The sequence below is a fragment of the Globicephala melas genome, chromosome 7, assembly GCF_963455315.2.
Source record: "Globicephala melas chromosome 7, mGloMel1.2, whole genome shotgun sequence".
NCBI lineage: Eukaryota > Metazoa > Chordata > Mammalia > Artiodactyla > Delphinidae > Globicephala > Globicephala melas.
In genome coordinates, this window is record NC_083320.1 from 19731585 (window position 1) to 19757949 (window position 26365).

General features: G+C 46.2%; 1 pseudogene; it reads right to left on the reverse strand.

Annotated features, from left to right (window-relative positions):
• Positions 1 to 22674: 22674 nt before the first annotated feature.
• LOC115853081 (potassium-transporting ATPase alpha chain 2 pseudogene) lies at positions 22675 to 25748 on the reverse strand (annotated as a pseudogene).
• Between the last annotated feature and the right edge of the window lie 617 nt (positions 25749 to 26365).

Consider the following 26365-nt stretch of genomic DNA (forward strand, 5'->3'; position numbering starts at 1 on the left):
TGAAGAACAGCTTGAAGGAGTGTAGTTTGACCCATTTATAAAACAGTGCCTTATCACTCTGCCCTGACTCACTTCTCCCAGTTTTCAAGAGGAAATCAGGCAGCCTGCTATTGTTGCTCCAAATTCCTTCAAATGCTGCAACTGGAGGATTCCAACCTATGTCCTTCCAATCTATGCCTAGAGAGGAAGCTCTGTGCCTTAAGTGACAGACCCAAGAGCTCCAAGTTCAGGCCCCGCAGCCTGCCCTCTGGGTCTCTCTGTATCTCCTCTCTGTCTCCAGATCTTCACTTTCCCCCGTGTGAGCTAAAACCATGAAGGCAGGAGACCAGGGGCTGAGCACTGGCTGTCACAGGCTCCTAGGACGGGGTGAGCAGAAGGAAAGAGAGGAAAAGGAAAGCCCTTCGTCAGGCCATCTCAACCTCTGCACAGCCTTGGAGATAAGTGTAAATAACAGATCTGCTTTGGGGATGCAGTGCTCTGAAGGAATGGGCTGGATGAGGACCACAGGGAGAGAGTGGGGGTAGGGTGGGGCAGGCAGGAGATAGAGAAGATGCAGCTGGTGGTGGGCGTACTGATGCTCTAGTCATTGCTCAGCTTTCAGTCTGCTGGTGTGAGCTGAGAACTGGAGGAGAGGCAGAGAGAGAGGAGAGGAAGGGAAGAGAGAGAACAGAGGAAAAAGAGCGGGAAAGAGAGAGAGAAAGGCAGTGGAGGGGGAGAAAGAGACACGGAAAGAAGGAGAAAGAGAAATCCCGTGCTCGGGGAGGGGAAGGATGCTGCCGAGGGACGGCCCGGTTTGGAAATTCTAGGGGTGCTGCAATTCTGGGATGTGGTGAAAGCGCCTCAGGGTCTCAAGAAGCTAACGGTAGGCCCGTGCCAGGCCATAATGACAGCCTGTCGGTGGCTCTAACCCGCTCTGGCCTCTCAACTCCCAGGAACACTAAATTCACACAGGCGCAAAATGCAGCCCCGCTCCAGCGCGTGCAGCCTAATAGCTATCATTCAGTTTGTGCTGCACTCGCAAGCATCACGGGCAATTAAGAAAGTTGTCTGTTGCAGTCCTGGGTTGCCATTTAAGGGCTGGAGCCTGGAGCCCTCCGATGCGACACAAATGAGCGGGGAAGGAGCGTTGTTTCCCGGGAGAGGGACCCTTGTCATCAGCTGGCAGATCCCAAAGGGAGGCGGACAAAGGCTGCTGTGGGTTCGCAGGAAGGGGGAGGAGGTGGGCGGACGAGGGACCCTGATTGTGCAAAGGACACGTACACACACACAGGCACACCTTCTCACAGGCCGGCATGCACTAGCACGTACACACCTTCACCCTCACCTGGAACACAGTCCTGCAGACATGTCAGGGGGAATATGTGTAGAGCGCGCACACACTTGCATGCACACACGACAGCTTCATGCACGTGCCACCAACAACTGCACACACTCGTGGGCTCACACGGGCATTTGTACCAAGTCTGCATTTTCTGGGTACATTTATTGACATAAACCCACACTCACACATTGTTAGGCACTCTCACGGACACAAACATATGTACCTGTGCACATGGATAAAAGCGTGGATGCACTCAGGGTCACATACTTGCGCACATACAGACATACCCTCATCTTTTCATCCAAAATCCCAAAGCAAGATGGCTCTGAAGACCTTTAAAATATGCATACTCTAAACTCCAGGCTTCTTTCGTGGCCATGAAAAAGAATGGACTTGGAGACTGGGGCTGATGCATTTGTCTGGTGGAAGAGAGAAAAGTGTTAGAAGAGAGAGTTGTCCTTTCTTTGTTCTGCTTTGAGCCACAGCCAGTGTCATTTAGGTAGCTGAAAAATAATTGTTGGGGGACAGCGTCTTTCCAGGAGCCCATCACCAGCCCCTTGACCCTGTTGCCACTGATGCCATGCTGATGATTTTTAGGCTCTCTGGGAAGGAAATTTCAAAATATTCTTGATGCTGTGAAAGCAGAGCTGACACGCCTCACTTCCCCAAAGTGTCTCTTCTTCCGTAGCCTGCCCAGAGTAGGGGACCAGATTGGATGAGTAGAGGGCTGTGTACTGTGACTTGGCGAATTTGATTTTCTCATTTTTGAAATAGAGTTTAGAAATGTTTTCCTCCTTTTCTGAGGTTTGGGGTTTCTCCCTTTCCCTGCCTCCCTCACCCCTATCTCCCGCACTGTTATTAGGGCAAGAAAATTGGAGACGGTGTCCATTTTGAGAACATCTCCCAGAATTATTGTGCTGTGATGCACGGGGAGCGCAAACTGAAAACAGGAAACCCAGCTGCAAGGGCTCGTTTGAACTGGCAAACTTTGCAGCAAAGTTTTCAGCCAGAAAGTCCTCAGCTTGCAGCCATTGCCCACAACACCACTTCCCTCTGTGTCTGGTTGAGAGTGGAGCCTGCCATTGGCCTGATGCATATCCTGTGGTGGGGATGGTGACCTTCCCCATCAGACCCCAAGACAAAGTTCAGTGCATTTGCTGTTTTCTCCACGTGGCACATTCTGGAAGCCAGCAGCCTCTGACCACCCTCCTACTGCTGTGCTCCGTGGAGCCAAGGCTCTGTTGGAAACCTGCCAAGGACATTTGTTTTGGAGGCTTTTTGGCAGTTTAGATCTGGGTCAGAAGTGGCTTCAGGAAACCTAATTGACTTAAGTATTTTCATTGTACTTTGAGCACCCTCCTCATTTTGATCTTTCAATTTCTCTTAATCAATAATGAAACGTGCTAGAAAGATCAGAATATTTGACTGCTCGGGTGCTCAGAATTCCTGGTGAGTGGACGTGATGCTACTGAAGGATGCTGACACCAACTTCAATAGAGCTTCTTCTGCAGCTCCTGGGGCTGGCACTGGGTGAGAAAGAAGTGGCAAAGCATGCTTTGGGGTGTGGTTTTCCTCTAAGACAGGGGCTAGTGTGTGTGACCTCCCCAAGAGCCATTCTGGTATTTAGAGGCAATGATAATTAGCTATTTTAATATTTAAAGGTCTTTCCCCCTGGCCAAGGAATCAAGATTATTCTGTATAGCTCTAGAGGGCTATTATGGAGTGCATCAGTTTATATTTTCTGCATAGGAAGACACCCCAAAACTTAATGACTTAAAACAACCATTTATTTAGCTCATGATTCTGAGGGTGTGCAATTAGGGCTGGGCTCAGCAGGGCGGTTCTGCTGATCTGGACCAGCTGGGCTGATCTCAATGGTGCATCTATGGTCAGCCAGCAGGTTGGCTGTGGCCTGACTAGTCTAGGATGGTTCAAGCTGGCATGACTCAGTTCTCCTTTACATGTTTGTTCATCCTCCAGCAGGCTACCCTGATCTCATTCTCATGGTGTTGACAGGGTTCTGAGAGAGTAGACATAGGCAAGACCCCTTGAAGCCTAGGCTCCATAATGGCATGGCATCACTTTTGCTGCATTCTGTTGGTCAAAGCAAGTCATAAGATCAATCCTGCAAAGTCACATGTGAAGGGCATGGAAACAAGGAGTGGAGAATGATGACCATTTTTACAGTTTACCACAGAGGGTACAGATTCTGATTTGACATTCAGAAGCACTTTCTAAACGATCTAGAGCTGCTCAGTGGTGGGACAGACAGACCCACCCACCACGGGCTTGCTCTGGAGGAAGGACTACCTCTCAGGTGATCAGAATGGGACCAGGTAGCTTCTAGAAGCCCTTTAATTCCAAGTATTTCTTTACTAGGACCTTATTTTCAACAACCCGGAGTAGAATATTTTCATAGCCTGAGAATCAGAAGAACTGGAATAATTTCCCAAATCCCTGATAGCCCCAATCTTGACCCCATCCCTCCTCTCCTTCCCCTCCCCCCGCCAAATGCTGACCGGATTCCTCTCTTTCCCTTTCACCCATAATTATACCCTCTAGTCCCATGCACCTGCCCGGGCTCTGTTTGGTGAGGGATAGGGCAGAAGAGAGAGGATAAAACATGCTTCCAAAGACCAAGACTGCTGGGCTCCAAATTTACGCTATGGTCTCTAAAGAAAGATGTGTATTGGAGAGGAGAAAGGCAATAGCATGTACATATTTTTCAAAGAAAAGCACACATGCAGGGAGTGGAAAATAAAAGAAACCAATAACCCAACCCAAAGTCACTTCTAAAGGAGGGCGATGTGAACTTGAGCTCTGGAACTGGGGCCAGGACAGGAAGTGGGCTTGGCCTGCACGAGGGGCATATGCCACATGGAAAACCACCCTGGGCCCAGGCTCCCTGTCTTCCTAATTCCCTTCAGCCTCCAGCCCCTGCTGACCCTGGGAACAAAGCAGCTCTGTGCTGAAGGGTTTTCAGCCCAAGCAGCCAAGACTGTGCCTTTTGTGATGGCCTGGGAGAGGAAGACTGGAGAAGCTGGTTGGACGTCTGCACGTGTGAATCACTCATGTCACGTGGCTGGGCCTGCTGCAGCGGCTCCCTGGGGACACACAAGGGCACTAGGGGAGCATGATTTGAGCCCACGCCTGGAGGCTGGTGAGCCAGCTGCAGGGTGCCCTGCTCTGAACCGAACAGCCAGGGAAAGGACAGGGAATGGGCTGGGGGTGGGGGAAAGCCTGGCCCAGCAAGGCCCTTGAGGACATGGGTGCCACGGTGCGGGCTCTGGGACCCTGGACATCTCTCTCCAAATCCCAGATCAGTTGCAGGGACTGTGTCTGATGGTCTTGAGTCACAGAACGTCTGCTTCATCCCTGAAGCCTGCAGGATCTTGGCTGGTTCCTTGATGCAGGCAGGTCAAGACTCCTTCCGCTGAGGCAGCTTTCCCCATGGACTGGAGAGCGTCCAGAGTATGGAGAAGACACCCCATTCTGCAGCAGAGAGGATACGGTGAGTCGGGCAGGAGCTGGGGGCTGCTGCGTTTCCCAGAACAGTCTGGATTCTGGCTACAAAGTGAGAAACGCCCAGGCCTGTCTGCCGGCTCCTCCGAGGGCTGATTGGAGAATGTGAACATCAGGGCAGGTGGAAGATTCAGGCCAGGCGGAACAGATTGCCTGGGGTGAGGGCAGTCCCTGTCCCTGCTTCAACTTGGAGGGGGCTTGCCCTGCATGGAGGCAGGGGTATAGATCCCATGACCCTGGGAGGTCTGAATTACATTCACCTGTCCCAGCCCAGCCTGGGTACATCTCCCTGGTGCCCTGCAGAGGGCAGTGTGGTACCGCGGGCAGGACTCCGCTGCCTCATGAGCTTTTCTTTCCACTCCACTGCCCTCCTAATCTTTTCAAACCAAAGCTGCTTAGACACACACAACCTGAGCCCTGCTTGAATGACATGGATTTAACCTGGTGTTCTGGGCTCCCTTTGCTGAGAGAAGCACCCCCATCCTTGGCTATGCTCAGAGAGGATGCCTAACTCTCCCCCAGTCCTAAAGGCAGCTGCGTAGATGGGCAGAACTTGCTTGTACATATGTAGAGCTTTATGGTTTTCAAGACACATTCTCATGGGCTCCTCAACAGTTATGAGAGGTGTGGGAGCGGTGCAGTGACAGCACGGAGGGGCTCAACTGGTAAGAGGCAGAGCCAAGTTGGGGTGCTGTCTTCTAACCCTTGTTCCGCTGCCCACTCCACCCTGCCCCGGTGCCCCTGAAATTCAACCAGCACCATCCTTATCCCCCAACCCCTTCCCCCTCTTTGCGGTTGTATTTTCTCCCAAAAGAGAGTTGTGAAGACATGTCTACCCTTCTAGATTCTCATGCTACTCTCTGGTCAACTGTATAATCTTGGGCAAGTCACTTCCCCTCTCTGGGACTTTCTTTCTCCTTCAAGAAAATGAGGGTTTTGGATCAGATGGCGTCTAGGGTGGCTTGGGATCTTGACTGTTTGTGGTTCCATGTTTGGGCTGTAGGACCAATTACAAGTTAGCTGATCTAAATGAAGAATAAAACTCTCGAAGGGTGTGATGGGTGGAGTCACTATGTGAGTTCAAATTATGAGTCTGACCAAACTCTTGCATTTCAACTGGTTGTTTCCATGCGTTGGATGCAACCTTTGCCTCTCAGGGCTTAGGAGAGTCAGACAAAGCCACACGGGGAGTCTCTCATGCTGAAAAGTGACACAGACAATGGTGGCAGTGAACACGGATGATGGTCAGTGACTGAGCCCAGTGGAGCTGCACACTCAGAAGCTCTCTGGGAGATGCTGGGGAAGCAGCCTGTCCCTCTGGGGGTCTTGCTTTTTCTGGGCAGTCTCTCCAGCAGCCATTTACAGTCCCAGCAGTTTGGAGGCAGCACAAAGCTACCTCTAAGGCTGCCTCAGGGAGGTCTGCTCTTTTCCAAGGGGTGCACATTGGACAAAGATGCAAACTCTCCAAGGCACAACCAGGGTCAGACCTACAACATATAACTGGGGCGTGTGGCATGAGGAGGAGTGGAAGGCCAGAGCCTTCAAGTCAGAATTCCTTTATAACATCACCAGTCGCCATTACTTGCGGACTGAGTCAACCAGTTGATGCTGTTACCGTCTCCACTTTACAGATGAAGAAATTGAGGCCCAGAGAGGTTGAATAACTAGTCCAAGGTCATAGAGCTCACCAGAGGTAGAGTTAGGACTGCAAAGCACACATCCTTCATCACCACTCTGGGCTGTGACGGTCTCTCTGGGATTGAGTTATCTTCCCTATGCTCTGGACAAGAAATTACGAGATGCCATTTTAAATGGATGAATGGGCTAATGAGGCATCTGAGGAAGAACATCTGTTATCCACACTGTTTCCAGAAATCTGGGTTATTATTTGTCTGTGTATCGATTTATTATCTATCTATCTATCTATCTATCTATCTATCTATCTATCTACTTATCTACCTATCTTCCCTCTCCTCCCCCATCCCCAGTATCCCACCAAGCAGGAAGTATAAAAAGACCTGAAGCTTGTTGTGACTTCTGTATCATTGTTCTTTGCATAGCTCTGCAGTGTGGGGATAGATCCTGAGATGAGGGAGCTGAGACCTGGCGAAGGTCAGTGACTTGTTCAAGGACCCACAGGTAGTTGGTGACTGTCCTGGGGTAAGAACCAAGATCTCCTGATTCCCAGTCATAGTGTCCTGTTGACCACAGGTGTCCTGGGGACAGAGTGTTGGCTTGGCCAGTGAGACTGGGGGATGCTGGCTTCCCAGCCATAGGGTTTCTGTCTCTGGGTACTTTGAGCTCCTGGGAGTTCTGTGCAAATATGCACCCAGAAGTTCAGCTCTGCCTTTGACAGGAACAGCACAGGATTTCGGTCCAAATGCAGGTTTGGGTGGGAGGTTTTGCGGGATTTATCCTGCACCTAAGTTCTGATGTGGGGAGGCATGGGCTTTCCTATAAGCTGTGTCAGGGCTGAGAGTCAGGTGGACGTGCCGAGCTTTGTGCTTCCAACCAGAGCTGCCCCCACCAAGCCAGCGCTGCCGCTGGGCTGTCCTGGGGCAGCCGGAGACGGAGACAAGCCCACAGGAGGGAGACTTGGGTGAGGGCTGAATGGCATTTGCACGGGGTTTCATGCCCCAGATGCACTGTGTGGCTTAGATTTCTGAGAAATGGTTCCACCCAGTCTGGGTGGCTTAAGGAAAGTCTTTTCTGGAGGCAGGGGTCTAGACCGAATGATTTTAGAGATTATTTTCTACTTAAGTTTTTCCTTCTTCTGACTAGTTTTACTTTTCTGCTTTAAAAACTGCCATGGTTAAATGTCTATAATGTAAAACTTCAACTATTTACCTTGCCAGTAAGGCTACCTTCTTATCTCATCCCTGCCGCTCCCTTTCTCTGGCCTCAATCTTCCTCTTGTTTCTATTTTCTAACCCCTATGAACACCTGTGTGATTTTGGGCATGTCTTGTGTGTTTCAGGCTATAATGACTAGAGCTGAGCTCCAATCTCTGCAGGCAGGCTCCAGCCAGCTGCGTGAACCTGGGTAAATCACCCAATCTTTCTGAACCTCAACTTATTCTCCTGTAAGATGGGGATAATGATATCTAACTCATCTAGTTGTTACCAAGATCTCAGGAGGACCTGTAAGTTCTTAGAACGTAGAGAGTCTCAGAATCTTCTGGAATGAGGCAGTTTGGTGAGTGAGGAAGAGAGAATCTATGGAATGTGGAGAAGACCAGATTTTTGAACTTGATTTTAGTCATAGAGTAATTGAGTTCTTCCAACGTGACATGTGAATCTGTGGATCAGCAGATGTGGCTTGGGGGCACCTGTGGTCAGTACCTGTCCTGGAATGTGAGCTTGAGTGCACGCTGATGATGGCATTTGGAGTGGGTGTGTGGGGTAAAGGAGGTATCTGAGAAGGTCTCCTGGCACTGGGGATTCAATACGATTCTAGCATCTTAGGAAGAGGGAGGCTGGAGAGCTAATTCACCATGTGAGATGGTTTGAGAAAGTGCTGGAAGGCTGGAGAATGAAGTTGTGTGGCATTTGTCTTTGTAGGGGTAGAGGTGGTGTTTTATGGCCCTTTAAAAGAAATTCAAGAAGGTGGGGGAGGCCAGAAGATGGAATGCTTTGAAACTCCATCCGTAGAAGGTTTAATTTAGGCTGAAAGAGGCTTTGGCTAACGGTAGAGAATTCAACAAAATATGGGGAGGGTGGAGTGAAAGCGGAGGTGGATGGGATGCTGGAATTCTACCAGCTTTTGCTTATGAGAGCACACCCACCTCGGAGAACATCTTAAAATGGCTTATTTGTTTAATTTTTTCATTGCTTTGATGTTTCAGACAGCAGCCCTCAAAGCTGCTTACCAGACTCAACTTAGCCTCAGCGAACACTTAGTTCCAGATGATCTGTGTCTCCATGTCACACCCCCTCTGAGCCCTGCGGCCCAGGCAAATGGGCAATCCGAAGCACTTGAGAAGCTGCTCTTGATGTGAACATCATGGAGATCATCAGAGAGCCCCATGGGTGTGGCACGGTCAGGGGCAGGCTTCTGGCAAAGCTCGCCTTCTTACCCTCGGCAGCATCTGGTGGCCATGACCTTCTCACAGTCTCCTGGAGAAAAGCTGCTATGGAAAGGAGGAGACCAAATGATTGGTGTCTTGCGTTAGCATCCTGTGTCCCTGAGTGATCTTCACAATTTCTAAGCAACTCATTCTAAGCCATGTGAGCCTGGGATAGGCTTTTCCAGGGAGAAGCAGATTAGGCGTTATTCATTTAGATTTAACTGTCTAAAAGATATTGACTTTTTAAAAGAACTGAAGTATAGTTGATTTACAACGTTGTGTTAGTTTCAGGTGTACAGCACAGTGATTCAGTTATATATGTATGTGTATATATATATATATATATATATATATATACACACACATACATATATATATATATACACACACACATACATATATATATTTTTTTCAGATTCTTTTCCATTATAGTTTATTACTGGGTATTGAATATAGTTCCCTGTATTATATAGTAGGACCTCGTTGTTTATCTATTTTATATAGAGTAGTTTGTATCTGTTAATCCCTAACACCTAATTTATCCCTCACCCCCTCTTCCCCTTTGGTAACCATAAGTTTGTTTTCTGTGTCATTTCTGTTTTGTAAATAAGTTCATTTGTATCATTTTATTTAGATTCCACATATAAGTGATATATATTTGTCTTTCTGCCTGACTTACTTCATTTAGTTTGATAATCTGTAGGTCCATCCATGTTGCTGCAAATGACCTTATTTCATTCTTTTTTATGGCTGAGTAATATTCCACTGTGTATGTGTGTGTGTGTGTATATATACACCACATCTTCTTTATCCATTCATCTGTCAATGGACATTTAGGTTAAATAGTGCTGCTATGAACGTTGGGGTGCATGTATCTTTTTGGATTAGAGTTTTCTCCAGATATATGCCCAGGAGTGAGATTGCTCGATCATATGGTAACTCTATTATAGTTTTTTAAGGAACTTCCATACAGTTTTCCATAGTGGTTGCACGAATTTATATGCCCACCAAGAGTGGAGGAGGATTCCCTTTTCTCCACATTCTCTCCAGCATTTATTATTTCAAGAGATTGACTTCTTAACACTTTTCAGAAGACCTGTAAGCATTGCAGTCTCTTCCCCTGTGGAGGAAGATACTCTTCGCTCGTGCCCAGAACTTGAAAGGGACTTTGGGTATTGTCACATCCCTGCTGTTTTCTTTCTTATCTGGCGCAACAGGAAGTTTAGCCATCTTTGGACTCCTGTTTGAGACTTCACTCCAACTGTACTAGAGGTAAGTATTGTTACTGCAAACCCTACCAGGTGCTGATAGCATAAAGGGTTTAATATTGCAATTAGAGAACGTGCGTTCAAATTCTGCCTTTGTCACAGTGTTCTGGGCTTCAGTTTATTTCCCTGTGAATGGGAAAAATAATGAAATCTACCTCAAAAGTTTGCTGTGAGAATTAAAAGAGATGATGAATGTGAAATGTAAAAGAAAGGAAATCATAAGCATAGGAGAAGCATTTTAAAGATGGCGTTGTTTCTTTCATCTGGGTTCCTTGGTCTTTAGTATTTTGGGGCTGAGAGTTCTAGTTGTGTCATTAAGAGAGTTCTAATCAATGGAGGGGCTGGGGTCCTGTATTTGGTGAGGATGCAGCCCAGTTCCATCACCCCCTTAGAACCTTCATCATGTTTCTTGGGTTGTCTTTTTCTGCAGACCAAGCAAATACAACTCTGCTCAAGTGCCCATTATCTGTAGGTTGAATATACACATCACTTGAATTGGACACATCAATTTAAAATGGAGTTATAAGACTAATCACTTTGGATGACACTGGAAGAGTTCTCGGTCCCACATGCTACCTGGCAAAGGCACAGAAAGCTGTCTGAACCAAAGGCATCTTTTGATACCTCCTTTTCTCCCCTTGGGGGGATTTTTGGTCTTTCCATGTTACTTCTAGTTCTTGCTCCTTTACCTGAGTGGCCTCCACCTTGTTTCCTTCCTACTCTCTTTTTTCTACTAATTGACAATGATTAAGTTTGATCTATGTTGCAAATGCAACCAAAAGAAAAGGAATTCTCATAATACTCTTATCAAAGCCAATGAAAACAGTAAACTTGGGTATAGTTAAGAAATAAGGAAAAGAATGACAATACTCATGATACTGAGAGTGTGGGGGGCAGGCACTCATGAACTGGTGGAAACGTAGTTTGGTCCAACCATACTAGAAGGCAATTTGGCATAGGTATCAAAAATTAATAAACTCTTACATGATGATTTTGCATCTAGGAATGTATTCTGAAGAAGTGACCAGGCAAATTCACATAGTTGTATATGCAAGATGGGGAGCTTATTACAGTGTTGTTTATAAATACCAAAAATTGGAAACACAGTAAATATTCAATAATAGGGATTTGTTGACTAGATTATAGAATAGCCATATGATAGTACACTACATAGCCAATTAGAATGATGGTCTGGATTGGATGTTATTGTTAAAACTGAGAAGAGAAGAGACTACAAAATATGTGTAATTTTTATGTAAACGAAGTACTAATAAGTGCATAGAAAAAAATCTGTAAGTTATGCAGATTTTGTGGGAGAGGAAATTAAGCGGGATTTAATTTAAAGGAAACTTTTCTGTTCAATTGAATTTTGATTTTTTTCCTATAATAAACATATATTGCTTCTTTAATAAAGAAATCACAGTATTTTAAATAGAATCATGACCATTAACACAGACTTAAATAGTGTCCAGCTGACATTTCCATCAGAATCCCAAAGTCTCTATCTTTCTTTCTCTTTAGAATAGATTTGCTTCCCAGGATTCTAGGAATGTAAAACACAAACAATTAGTTCTTCAGCAATATTATTGAGTAATCTTGTGCTGAATTTACTAATTTGCCAATGATACTGTTTTCCGCTGTTTTTCGTTTATGGCATTTCTACTTCACTTGGGCTGAAGGAAGCTGAAGAGGGATTCTTAGTCCTGTTTTCATTTTTGCATGACTGTCCTTTCCAGCTGCAGCTTTGGAGAGGAAACATTGAAACCCCAGCAGGGAGGCAGCTGTACCCATCCCAATCAGTCTGCCTGGAAGGAATCACTCTTGGGAACTGACCCAAGGGCAGAAGCTCATTTCCCGTCCTCCCAGCCCTGCCACCCTGTCTCCACTTTTCTTGACTTTCTCTGAGCCTTGTTCCTGGAGGGCTTTCGGAACTGAGTTTAGGGTACCTGTAGCTTAGTTCTCTTTTCCAGAGGAAGTTAATTTGTCCATGAGAAACGAGTTAGCATGCAGAGCCTGGAGGTGTGAGACACTTCTGTTCTGAGATCTGGAATCTTCCTGACAGTCAAGAAAGTCCTGAAGGGTAAAGGCTAAAGGCCTAAAGGATGGAGCATTTGGTTTCTGGCTTGGGTAGGCATGTTCTCTAGAGAAGGCAGAGCGATTTTGTTAAAAACAGGAAGATACACTGGTGTGGGGTTTCTGGGCTGGCGTGAGACCGGACCCTTTCTCCCCTGCAATCCTGGCCTCACACCAATGTGTGAATTCATTATCAGAGCACTTGTTAAATTCTGGGTTTCATTTAGGGCTTGGCTATGTGCAGGAGAAGAGCAGGATGGGACAGCAAGGTGAGAGGTTGGGGTGAGAAATTTGAAGGATTAGGGTAAGCTAACAGGATAGCATAAGATACAACTGGGGGTCGGGTGGCATGGACCCAACTGAGCAGTGGTCCTCTAAATTGCCAGAGGAGATTGGATGGACCCCAGTGAAGGATTGCTGCTGGTGGTGTGTTCCTTACTTGCAGTCTCCATCTGCAGAAGAGAACAGAAGAAGACACCAGGAAGAAAATCATGAGACATGGCAATCAGTATCCAGTGGAATTTTCTCTCCTGGAGAATTTATTTTTCAGAAGGAAAGAGGTGGTCCTGGCAGGACTGGTTTGGTTGTAGCTTTGCAGAGATGTAGAGTGATTAACAAGAAGACACGCAGGGAGGGAACACTAGTTACCACCCTGGCTGCTTTTCATCCCAACCCTCTCCTCTGCTAGGAGAATTTACCACTGTGTGAGTCTTAGGTATGAAGCGTGGCTCTTGTCCCCCCATAGGAAGCTCAAAGAATCAGAACCCTATTCCCCTGTGACCCTGGAGGTTATGCAATGTTCAGTGCTCCCACTGGAGGACTAAAGTCTCAAGAAGCTTGACAGAAAGAAGCAGGGACAGTGTAGAACTCGTTCTGGTGGTGGTGACTCCCAGAGTCCAGGGTCTAGTGGTAGTAATAGTGCAATGGTGGTGGTGCAATGGTGGTGGTGTCCCAGGACAAGTGACAGTAAGAATGGCACCTTAAGCAGATGGTTTCTGAGGCATAAACTTGGTTATTCTCCCTGAAGAGCGGGATTATCTGTCCTTCCTGTTGATTCTTTGAGTTACCCAATGTTGTTCCATTAACTTCTTTCCTGAGGATGAAACAAGCAGAATCACCTTTAGCTCATTTCTATAATTTGTAACCAAGAACCTGGACTGGTATATTCTTGAAGATGTTAATCTTTTCAAGAACAGAAACTTGCATTCCCAAATGAGAATATATCATAACCCTTTTCTTCCTTCCTTCCAGGTGTCCCGCTGGGACGACTTGTCACTGGAGGCCCTGATTCTATCCTATGCCCCAATTGTAAGGTGGGCTTTGGAGAGTCTAGGTATTTTGAGCTGTGAGTTTTAGGATTCCTGGGGTTTTCCTGGTTGTTGAGAGGGTTTATGTAACAGAGATAGGCTAATCTTAACTTGTCACCGCTACTGACCAAACAAAGATTTATAGAAATCAGCCATGTATCATTCAGTCCCAGATTCCACCCAGACTATAGCAAAAAGATGATTCAACCAGAGATATATCAGCTCCACCTCCTTGAATAATACCATCTTGCATTTATGTGGGGCTGTTAGCTTTTCAGACCTCTGTTTAGTCTGCTCTCTCATCAGATCTGGGAGAGTGGTAGGCATGGAACAGTAGTTACTTTTTTTTTTTTTTTTTGTGGTACGCGGGCCTCTCACTGTTGCGGCCTCTCCTGTTGCAGAGCACAGGCTCCGGACGCGCAGGCTCAGCGGCCATGGCTCACAGGCCCAGCCGCTCTGCAGCATGTAGGATCTTCCTGGACCGGGGCACGAACCCACATCCCCTGCATCTGCAGGCGGACTCTCAACCACTGCGCCACCAGGGAAGCCCCACCTATGTCTTTCGATGTGGTCCTCTCATTATAGTCCCAACACTAGAGCAATTCTTGGCAGTTGGTTATTAAACAAAATACTTGAACTTAATTTTTCTTCCCCCTGCCCCTGATGGAGAAGCTGATGAACTTGGCATTGGGAAAGATGGACATGGAAGGCAATATGGAAAACAGAAAAAAAAAAGTCATGACTTTGGATCAGATAGGCCTAGAGTTGCTCAGTTAACAGGCTAGATTTTTCTAACTCACACTGTGACTTTGGAAAGTGACTTAGAGTATAGCTGGAGCTTTCGTGTTTGCAAGTGACAGAATCCCAACTCAAACCGCCTTCATCAGCAGATGTATTGGATCGTGTTCCTGGGAATGATGTGGTGGAGTGTGCGTCAGGCGTGTCTGATTTCAGAGGGTCAACACTCTCGTCAGCCTGCTCCTTCCAGTTTTGTTTTTTTGTTTGTGACGGTTTGGTCTAAAAGGCATCCTCAGTGGTCTGAAAGCATGTCCACTTCAGTGACTCCCATATCTGAGTCTCCTTTCAAGTGTCCCCCTGCATTCTGCTATGGTCTGTCCCTCCTCGTCCATCTGGAGACCATCAGGGAGTCGCCAAGGACCTGGGTTCTTATGATCCTGACCCTAGAACGTGGGGCAGAGGGAGATGGCGTTCCCTGAGATCCATCTAAGCTCTTGCTACCATCTTGCCCTTTCCCCCTATTTTGCACTCAAAGCATGCTGTTCTACTGGGGCCGACTCCTGGTGACCCGACGGGGAGCTGAGCTGGATTTCTAATGTGGTGATTGGAAACAGAGATGCAGTGGGGAGTTGGGGAAGAGGGAGGTGGCTGATTCAGGAAAAGCAGCCAGTTCTGCCGGGCCAGTCTGCTGCCTGGGGTGGTATCTGAGGCTGGGATCTGGACACAAGTCTGTCTCCCATCCAGATTTCTGCAGCGGGAACAAAGTGACCTGGTCCTTGTCTGTCCAAGCCTCCATGCAAGTGGTTTCTGTCAAGTTTTGTAATGTGAGAGCTTCTCTGGAGGCCGAGGCCTTTGTGCTTAGCTGCAGGTTGTTGAGACGCCATTTTCAATCATTTTAGCAAGTGGATTGGCTTCCAGATTGACAGCCTTGGAAACCGGATTCCTCTGTTTGTCCCACAAACAGGTATTGCCTGTGGATTGCAAGCAGACGCAGAACACGGTGTCCAAGGCCAACTCCTGATTTTCTACAGTTTGGGGTGGGTGTGGGAGGGTGAGGGAACATGTGAAGAGCCCAGAAAAATGATGTCTGTAACCCAGAATTAATAATGGTTATGAAAACTCAGCCACCTGCCTTAACTTCCCCCTGAATAAGATGTTTCTAAAGTCAAGTAGCTGAAAAGTGACATTCAAACAATTTCAGTTCTAACTCATCCATCACTTTGAGGCTGCCCTCCAAGGACAGAGCTGATGAGAAGCAAAGACTGTTTCTGCCCCTCTTCAGGCAATAGAGACAGGAGAGAGAGCCCAGCCCTCACCCTTCCTTCCAGGTGTACATCTGAGAATCTGGTGAAATTGGTGCTAGAATTTCAAATGGATTGTCTTGTTTAATTCTTACCACAAGAAGAAAGACAATAACAACAGGAGGATCTATGGTTTATTAAGCACCTACTACGCACCAGATGCTTTATACATATAATCTCTAATCCCCAAACACTCTTGCGAGGGAGTTGTCATTACCCTCATTTTATAGACGAAGGGTCTGAACAAAGAGTCTAGAAGAAGTTGTCACTTGCCCAAATTTACATGACTCAGAAATGTTGAGACTGGGATCCAGGTGGACATATTTTCACTTCAAGTCAGGAGTGCTTTTCCCCATGGTGCTCTGGGCAGACTCACGATCTCCATCTTCCCCCAGATCCAGGACAGGTCAGGATCAGGGAAGAGAGATGTCCACTGCTCACCCAGCTCTTGGCTTCTTCCGTGTACAGCTCTTGGCTGGAATCCATTGTCCTGGTTTACCGCTTGGCTGGGAGAGGAAATGGATTAATTTGTCTTCCAAACCTCAGAAAGGTAGAGGTGGTTGGGCAGAGGGATGCCAAGGGAGGAACCGGGGGTGGAGATGGGAGGTGAGAAACTGGCTGTGTTGGTTTAGAGGACTGTTTGCAGATATTTCTCAAGGTGAGGGGCATGTTCACTCGGTCTTTCCTGTGTTCTCGGAGATGATGGAGGCCTGGTCTAGGGAATTCTCTTTAAAAACAAAATTTACAGGTATTAAAGGTTTCTGATTTCTCTGATGAAGACTGGTCAGCAGGGCTCGGTCAGATTCACTTATATCTCAGGGTTGTAAGAGCATTTTAGAACTGTGCAGCTGCCCTTTTAGCCACCATCAGTGGTTCTGGTGTCCCCAGAGAATTTGGGGGAAATCTCCCAAAGGCCCCATATGGTTGGGAGGAGTCAAGGAGCCCTGGGAAGAAATGTAAAGCCATTACCCAGAAAGATGTCCTGAGCCAGGAGCTCAGAGACAGTGATAGGAAATGGTTGCAGATTTGGAACCTGGGGCAAACTTCACCACGAGGGACAAAATCTTCAATGCTTGCTGATGGGTCAGCACGTTGGACCAGTCCAGCCCTGTCTGCCACTTTCCCCACTCCCAACCCTGCCTTCTGCTTTACGACTCGTGCTATCTCATGGCCCCAGTCTCCCCATTGTACTAGCCTGAGATGACCACAGTCCCCTTAAGTAGTGGTGACAGGGAGAGAAGTTTCAAGGACAGTCAAAACAAAAATAATGCTCCCCAGAGGGTGGACTCCACACCAGGCATGCAAAGTGCTTTATGTACATTAACTCTAACCCTCTGCAGAGAATGAACGTCCATTTTACAGTACCAAGATTCAGAGAGGTTAAGCGACTTACTCAGGGTCACATAGCTGGGAACAGAGTCAGAATCCAAATTCAGGTCTGATGGGTTCCAGAACCCACAGCAAAGAGGACAGAGTAGAAGTGGTCTTTCTAGTCATGAATACCAACATCACTGCTCAGTTATCCCTGTGCTTGGTGTGATCTGTGGGATTCTGCGTGCTGGGTGCTGTTAGCCCCAGGTGGAGAAGCTAGAGCATAGAGATTTTGAGTGAAATAGCTACGGTCCCAAACAGGTCAACAGAATAAAGCAAGATGTGGGTGGTCCATTAATTCATTCCCTCTTTGCAAAAACTGCCAAGAGATCCAATCGATTGCATGAAAAATATCAACTCAGGGAAACACGTCAGTCAAACTGATAAAGATGTCAAACATCAAGACACATGTTTGTCTAGTGAGTCAAGTGTAAGAAATGTGGGTGGGTGACGTCTTTGAATGCTGGCCCGGGTGATGCTCCTATTCATAGGATCACAGATTCCAGAGTAGGGAGAGATCTGGAAAGTCAGAGGGCCTAGCCCTTACTGCATCCCTCACAAGCCATTGCCCAGCTCCTGCCCAATACGCACAGTGAAAGGGAATTCACATTTTCAGGGCCTGTGAATTCTGCTTCTGGACATTCTGACTTCTGGTCAATAGAAGTAGAACTTCAGTATTCTCAGCCTGAGTTCCTTTAGATGCAAATGAGGCCACCATAAGAGTCAAACACTTTGGGACCCTTTGGGAATGCCAAATGGTCTAGCCACTTGGGAATACAGGTTGGCCATTTCTTATAAAGTTACATTTATGCTTACCATAGGGCCCAGTGGTCCCACTCTTAGGTATTTCCCCAACGACAACATTTGTCCACACTAAAAGTTGTAGGCGAATGCTTCATTCTTCATCATCCAAAACTGGAAACAACGAAACATCAACAACAGTAGTCCACCGATTGGCAGATGGATAAACAAACTGTGGTGTGCCCATACCTGGGATAGTACTAGCATAGCAAGAAAAAAAGAACGTAGGACTGATAGGTACAATGTCATGAATAAATCCCAAGAGCCTTACCTAAGGGAAAGAAATCACACTCAAAGGCTACATATGCTATGATTTCATTTATATGACATCCTGGAAGAGACAACAGACAGAACGTATACATATATTGGGACAAAAGACATGGGTGGTTGTCAGGGGCTGGGGACGCAAGCGAGGTACTGACTTCACAGAGGCATGAGGGGATGTTTCGGGGATGGAAACGCTCTGTATCTTGACTGTGCAGGCGATTTTACAACTTTTTGCGCTTGTGAACATTTATTAAATTGTACATCTTAAAAAGCTAAATTTTAAGTCTGACTTAAGGATAATATTAAAAGAAGATACAGATACAAAATTGAATCACTGGATGGCCTCCATCTGTGTGGCTGCAGAAGCTTGGTCCTCATGGTGAGAATGGTAATGAGAGGACCGCTGCTCTGGAAATCTACAAGGGCTCCCGTCCATGAGGGGCTGAATCCACGGAGCCGCTGCCAAAACCTGGCCACTACTCTCTACTCTCTGATGGGCCAATAATTCTGATGTTCCAGCAGCTCTGTCCGGGGCTCTATCTCTGAAGCTGCATTTGGTCTGAAGTCTGTCAAGGCCTTTCCACCCCAGGCTGCTGATGTGCTCCCTGTGCTCCAAGCTTCTTTTTTTTTTTTGCGGTACGCGGGCCTCTCACTGTTGTGGCCTCTCCCGTTGCGGAGCACAGGCTCCGGACGCGCAGGCTCATCAGCCATGGCTCACGGGCCCAGCCGCTCCGCGGCATGTGGGATCTTCCCGGACCAGGGCACGAACCCGTGTCCCCTGCATCGGCAGGCGGACTCTCAACCACTGCGCCACCAGGGAAGCCCCAAGCTTCTTGATTGTAATTCTTTTTTTCCTGCCAAGATGAATGGTTTCTTTTTCTTGGTTGTCTACTCTTTTGCGGTTCTCTCTGAAGAATTGCTTGTGTCCTTAAATCTCATGGCTTTTTTAATGTTTACACAAGACACTTTACTCTTTATACACATGTCACCAGGGTGCCTGGGACTGAGGCAGATTAAAGCAAGGCCACCACCATGCTATTCCCAGTACCTCCACTCTCACCCTTGACGCCCAGACCCTGGGGCGATGTCCAGCACTCCAGGGTTTTTCTACCCTCGTTGCAGATTCTCCTTTGCTTCTTCCTTTCAAATTTAGCTTCTCTTGGCATGTGCTTCACGCACACCCCAAATTCAGCATGCCCTTTTCTATGTCTGAACACCAAGTTTTTCTACGGCTCAAGTTCTTACCCCAGAATATTCTAACACTCTATGCAAATTAGTGTTGTAAATAAATTTTGGGCTTGGAGGAGTATACCTAACTTCAGATGTTTGTGATAGTTCAATTCTAATTTTGACTAAAACCTTTTTTTTTTATTATTATAGTGAAGATGTTTTTGCCTCTAGCATCTTCTGTGTGTTGTCCCCATTCTTCTCCTCTTCTGCTGAGCTGAGCAAATCTAATGCCTCTTCTGGTGACAGGGCTTCAGCTACTTGAAGACAATGGTCATGTTTTTCTGGACTCTTCTATCCAGGCTGGCTTAGCAAGAAGGCCATGTCTGTTGAGAAGACTTCATCTGGAGCCCTGAACTAAGACGTGGACCCTAGATGAGAGAAGAAAATAGAAAAAAAGAGAGGGAGAGGTGGCTCAGCAAAGGACAAGCAGAGGTACCCACACCAGCAGCCCCGGAAGAGGGACAGCCCTGGACCCACCTTTGCTTCCTATGCAGGAACAACCTGTCCTTGCCACGTCATTACTGAGCAAAAAATCTCCTTCCCATCAGAGAATCTGGAGTGAAATGATACTACCCCTGAAAGTTTTCCATGGAGTTATTGGCATGTTTTCGAATAAATTATTTTTACTTTTTGGCCTCAAAGTGAATTTAGCATCTCCTAGGAGTATCAGCTTAGGCTGGATTTGGGGTAGAGGCTTAGAAGGAGGAAAAGTCCTGGTTTTAATGGAAGAAACACCCCAGACACGTGGGGAAAAGACCCAAAAACGAAAACAGAGAGGCGTAGTGTACCCAGCCCTCCTCAAAGCACCTGGGAGTTGGCACTGTGTGTGCAATTCTGGTGCTCAATCAAGGTTGAAATATAACCCAAATGTTGGTGAGTCCAGGGGCCAACTCCCTACATTTCTGGAATGGTCTCACTGAGAATTAGAAATACACTTTATGGATCAGAATTCCTCTTAGTCTTTACCACCCAGGCTGCCTCTTCTGTCTTTATTGGACAAGACCGACCCCATTCTGAGCACAGCAATGTTGTCTGAGCACAGATGGAGACCCCCTTTCCTCCCTCTTCAAAATTCTTTCCTGGAGAGGGTCCTGTGTGTATTTGGAAGAAATATTTTGAGTCACTATGGGTGCAAGGTGACACCCAAGGGTATGCTCAAGTAACAAAAGAGGACTTCAGAACACGTGCGTGTAGGACAAGGAGGGGGATTTGTGTTGTTCCTGGGAGGGGAGAGAGGAGAGAAAAGAGTAGAAAGAGGTGAGAGAGAAGCCAGGATATGGAAGAGACCTGGAGGGTGCTCCTAACTCCTGGAAGGTTTAATGTATAAGTAAGTTATTAAACTCACATTATGGACTTAGGGATGAGTAGACTAGAGAAAGGCTGAATATTGTGCCTAAACTTGAGGGGTAGAGGCCAGAGACTGTGGCAGGGATGCAGGAACTATCAGTCTGAACCTGAGTTACATTTGTTTCTTTGTTTATTTCACCCATTGAACTTGAACTCCTTCCTCTGGTGGCTCCACCTTTGCATTTCCAGCGCCTAGCACACTGCCTGAAACATAAAAGGTCCTCAATCAATGTTGTTTAAAAGAAAGAAGGATGGAAAGATAGGAAGTAAAATCTTCTAATTTTGCAAGTAATAAAGAGTAAAAGATAATTGAGACTGTCTCAGAAACTTCAAAGATAATTGAGACTGTCTCAGAAACTTCAAAATCTCAATATTGATTTCTTGTAAAGCTTTCTGATTCATTCAAAGGAAAATGGGATCTGTTAAACTTCTCTTAAAACATTGTCTCTTTTATCTTGACACTGTCTCTTCTTTAAGTCCAGCCCAGAGGCACCTGCTCCTTGAAGCCTCTTCTATGTCCCTGACTGGACATCATGGTACATGACCTAGAATCACGGAAAATTAGGATTGAGAAGGGACATTAGAAGTCACTTACAGGGACTTCCCTGGTGGTGCAGTGGTTAAGAATCTGCCTGCTAATGCAGGGGACACGGGTTCGAGCCCTGGTCTGGGAAGATCCCACATGCTGCGGAGCAACTAAGCCCATGTGCCACAACTACTGAAGCCCGCATGCCTAGAGCCCGTGCTCTGCAACAAGAGAAGCCACTGCAATGAGAAGCCCACGTACCGAAACGAAGAGTAGCCCCCGCTTGCTGCAACTAGAGGCAGCCCGCACACAGCAATGAAGACCCAATGCATCCATAAATAAATTTTAAAAAAAGTTCACTATATATTAAAAAAAAAAATCACTTACAGATAATCTGATTCCTGGATCTTTCTTATGTCACTTAAAACTTTCTATCTTAGTTTGTTTTCTAAAATGTCTTTTACTTTATTTTTTATTACTTTTTTTTACATCTTTATTGGAGTATAATTGCTTTACAATGGTGTGTTAGTTTCTGCTTTATAAAAAAGTGAATCAGTTATACATATACATATGTTTCCATATCTCTTCCCTCTTGCGTCTCCCTCCCTCCCACCCTCCCTATCCCACTCCTCCAGGCAGTCACAAAGCACCGAGCTGATCTCCCTTTTACTTTAAAATGAGGTCTCTCTGGGCCTGTCAACATAGATGTTGTTCCACACATGAATAAACCTAAGTTGAAAGCATGAAACATGATTGGCATAACGTTGGTGCTGGAAAGTGCTTTGCAAATGTTTTACAAGAAATAGATATTACTATTTCAAACCAATATGGCTTCCTGGTGAATGAAAGACCCTTTTGTTCAGTACAGCCCCTTGAGTTAGGATATGCAAAGTGGACTTGGAGTTTGGATTTGGAGCAGGAATTGGAAGAAGTTCAACTGGCGTTCCAGTAGTAGGGGTGAAGGGCCATCTGGGAGGGAGGAGAAGAGGTGAGGCAAAAATGGATGGACCAGTGAGATGCTGAGAGTTGGGGGTGAGGGGTGACATGGCAGGGAAAGCACGCTCTGGCAACATCTGAGACTCAAAGTGGGGCATGTCCATGTTCTCATGATGTAACCTTGCCCCCTTCTCCATTTCCTGCAAACCTTGAGTTGGATTTTTGAGCAAAGTGGACAGTTTCCCCAGGAACTCATAGACATCTTGAGAAAGGCATTGATCTTCAACAGGATGTACAATAGAGGTATGAGAAATCCTACCTAGAGCTTAAAAGCAGGGAGACCCCAGCAGATATCTGAGTTACACAAGATTACTTAATATCTTGGAAATCTATGTATATACAAATAAGTGTTTCTTCTCTACATCATCACCTTGAAATTTACATATTTAAAAACCGGAGATAGAGATAAAATTTATACATAAATAGTCAAATCTCAGCTGTAAAGTACAAAACATCAATTGAGTGCCTTTCATATAGTTTTTGTCTTTCTCTGGTATAAATTTGGATGATGTCATTGTTACACAAGAGAATTGAAGATCATCACCAATGTGAAGTGGGGACACTTGGGCAAAAAGATGGTGTTAGTGATATATTATCCCAACAGGTTCCACAGTAAAGTCTGATAAAAAGTTTTCACACCTCATTATACACCCAAAGCAGAATATGGATGTGGCATATCTACAAACCAATCCTGAGCCAGGAGCCTGGTGAAATCTAGGGCTGTGACACTTCCAGTGCCATAGGAGAGAATTACTGCTATGATAAGCTGTGAGACAATCCCTAGCCAGATGGCTTTATTTCTGGAAAGACCTTGTTGGAAGATGAAATTGCTCCAGGTCTTCTTCATGATCAGATATGCTATTTGGTAGTTCATGATGCCAGTGAGAGCAGCTGCGTAGCCTGTACATTATAGGTATTTCCTCTGATACCTCGTCCATTCTTGTCCATAGCAATCGTCCCTGTCGTTCATGCTGTTATTCCTCCATTGCTCCAGAGGTTAATGAGAGTGCTGGACCTAAATCTCCTCTGTGCATACATGGTGACATAGACAACGAAAGCTCCTGGGCTTGCATGAGGCCAGTGTGTTGGCCGGACTACATGGCAAGTGACTTGTTCACCAATCTGTCAATTTTCTTATGGTGGGGTTTCTGGTTCAAAATGACACTTTCAGCTTTCCCATAGGATAGAGCAATAAGGGAGTTAAGTCTGTGCCCAATTTGATGAACGAGATAGTAATGATTCCAGTGATCAGGGAAAGCCCGACAATAGTGTAAATCAAAAAAATGCAAAGCTTGGCAATGTTCTGGGTCAGAGTATAAGCAATAATCTTCTTTAGGTTGTCAAAGATTAGGTGGCCTTCCTCTACCCTGTGGTTAGAGATGCAAAGACATCACTGTCATCCAGTAAGACTGTGTGGCCTGCATTTTTGGATCCATTAGAACCTGCTATCCTCATGGCAATCCCAACACCTGCATTCTTTAGAGCTGGAGAAGCGTTAGGTCCATCCTCTGTCACGGGAACAAGTGCATCTGTCTCTGACAGCCCACATCAGTGATTGGCTTCTGCTGGAGGGATGTCTGAGCAAAGGTGGTTTCCAAGTACTTGGTTAAGAGCTCATCCAAGGTGCTCTTGATTTATGTCCTTCAGCTCCATCCTGGACATCACAGTGGCTTTACCCTATTTGTGTACTTGCTCCATAGCAAGGTTGAGGCTTTTTCAATGTCTTTCACCATCTATCTCACTGTTGGCTGAAATGATACCTGGCAATAGTGTTGGCTGTGAAGGGATGATCACTTGTGACCATAACAACCTTGACCCCAGCACTCTGGTATTTGGTAAGTACCTCAGGCACAGTGGACCGAAGGGGATCAGTCCTTGACAAGAGCCCACAAATCAGAAACTGGAGGTGGGAAAGGTCATGACATCTGTCAAATGAGTAGGCTTCTGGGAACTTGATTGCTGGCAGGAAGAGGTGACAGAAACCCAGAATGGGGCTCCTCCGGAACCCCTAACTCCACGTACATGGTGTGGAAGGCCTTAGCTGTGCTCTCGACCCGAGGCTGCTCTAGGACATCAATAATGATGGTGCTGCACTTCTCTAGGATCTTCTCAGGGGCCCCTGCATCATCGTGAGGCAGCATCTGTCACTGGGGTCATCCATCTCATGTATGGGGGCTGAAATTTGTTGGTAGAATCAAAAGGGATTCCAGGCACTTTGCAGTCTCATTTCCTAATTTCTATCACATGCCCCAAAATGACCTCTGAAAATGACCTCCAACCACAACTTTCTCCATGATGGTTTCTCGTGTCCTTGTTTGAACTCAACTTGGTTATGCAGTGTTATTATCTTGAATAAGGAGGCCCAGATTCCAGAGCTTCAGGCAAGGAGTTGGTTTTTCTGTTCGTCATGTGTCAGCCACATAGATCTGCTTGCCACACCGCACATGGGTTCTGTTGTGAGTCTGAGGGTTGATCTTGTCAGAGCAAATGAGAGAGGCAGAACTGAGGTCTTCACTGCTTCCAGGTTCATCTCCAGGCAGTTCTTGGCCACTTGTTTTTCTGTCATTAATGGAGTGACAGTGACAATCACCAGGAGGTCCTCAGGTTCATGGGCCACAGTGACACCAATGAAGAAGGTGGTGGAGTCCAGGGCATACTTCATGGACACTGTGATAATAAAGAAAAGGATGCTGGTGAAGTGGTCACTTCTGCCACAATACAAACAAACGAAGTGCTCAATCTCAGTGGCAATGGCTGTCTTCCTATTGCCAATTCCTGAAGCCATTGAGGCAATCTGTCTGTGTTGGTGATTGTGCCAGTTGCCACACCTTTAAAATAAGTTGTAGAAGAGAAGCCAGTGTTCTTTGTTTCAAGGGGATTGCCATGAGTAAAGTCACGGGAACAGGAGTGGGGCTCAGACCTCCTAGTGAGAGATAAATTATCTGTTTTAGCTCACTGAGAAGCCAGCCACCTGATATCCCTAGGAATTTGGTCTCCACCCTTAATCTCCACCATGTTCCGGACCATTAGCTGCTCTTCAGGGATTGTACTCTCCCTTGCATCCCAGATGACAAAAACTTGGAGAGGAATAATTTACTGAATCTTAACATGATGTTGGTGTTTTTCACTTATTGGAAATAAGCAAATATCACCCCAACCAGAGCAAGCATAGAACCCAAGTACACACTATCTAAGCATGCACACTTATCATTGGAGTACTGAATTCCAAATGCAAGCCAGCATGGGACAGCTCCTGTCCATAGAAGGATGGGGAAGCCCCACACCATCTACTGAGAAATTTGACAATCCCTCATGTTTCTTTGAAAGGCCTGAGTGTACTGGGGCTGTCCTGAACCAAGAGCTCTTCAGCTCTCATGCTGGACAGCACTGTATCTCATTTGGACCATAGTTCTCTTCCAATTCCTTATTGCTCAATTTCTGATCATCTAGGTGAATTCTTTCTTGGGTTCCTCTTTCTAATGATTCTTTATGAGTTCCTAGCAGTTGTACTTCAGGATCTGGTACTTCTCCTGGCCATCCCTACTGGGTGTTTTCTCTATGTCTTTAGTTCCACTGAGCTTCACAGAGTAAGTTTTTGTTGTTGTTTTGCCCATGATGCTGATGACATGGGTGCTTGTGGAATGAAGTTGGTCACAGAAGGGCACAGTTCCAGGGTGTGAGCTGTACTAAGGGCCTGGAACTCAGGGGTCCAGCTGCAGTAGTTTGAGGTGGGAGACCTGAAGGGCCAGTCTCAGACTGGACCCTGCGCTGCTGAAGCCCAGTGGGTTCAGTGCCTGCTCATAGTTTTCTATCTTATTTCTGCTCATTTAAAAATCTACTCTACCAGGTTGAAATCCTCCTGAGAGCAGAGCCTGTGTTTGTTTACCATTGTATTCTCAACACATGGGGATTCAAAATAGATATTTGTTGAAAGACTAAATGATCTCATAATTGGGGACCTGTGGGTTTTGGCCATCTCTTGACAAAGTAATATTAGCCTCTGACTAGAAGAGATAAAGCCTGGACGAATGTGCTTCATAAAGAGAGGAACTTGAACCAGGTCAGCATTTCTCAGCTGAAGCCTCTGGAAATCTTTGCAGCGAATGAGGTACACAAGTCAATCTGAGCCTCAGTTTCTGCATCTGTAAAGTCAGGATGAAAATAGGGGAAAGGCAATATTTACCTCTTGGGGTTGTTAGAATTAAATGAGATAACGCACATAGAACACTTA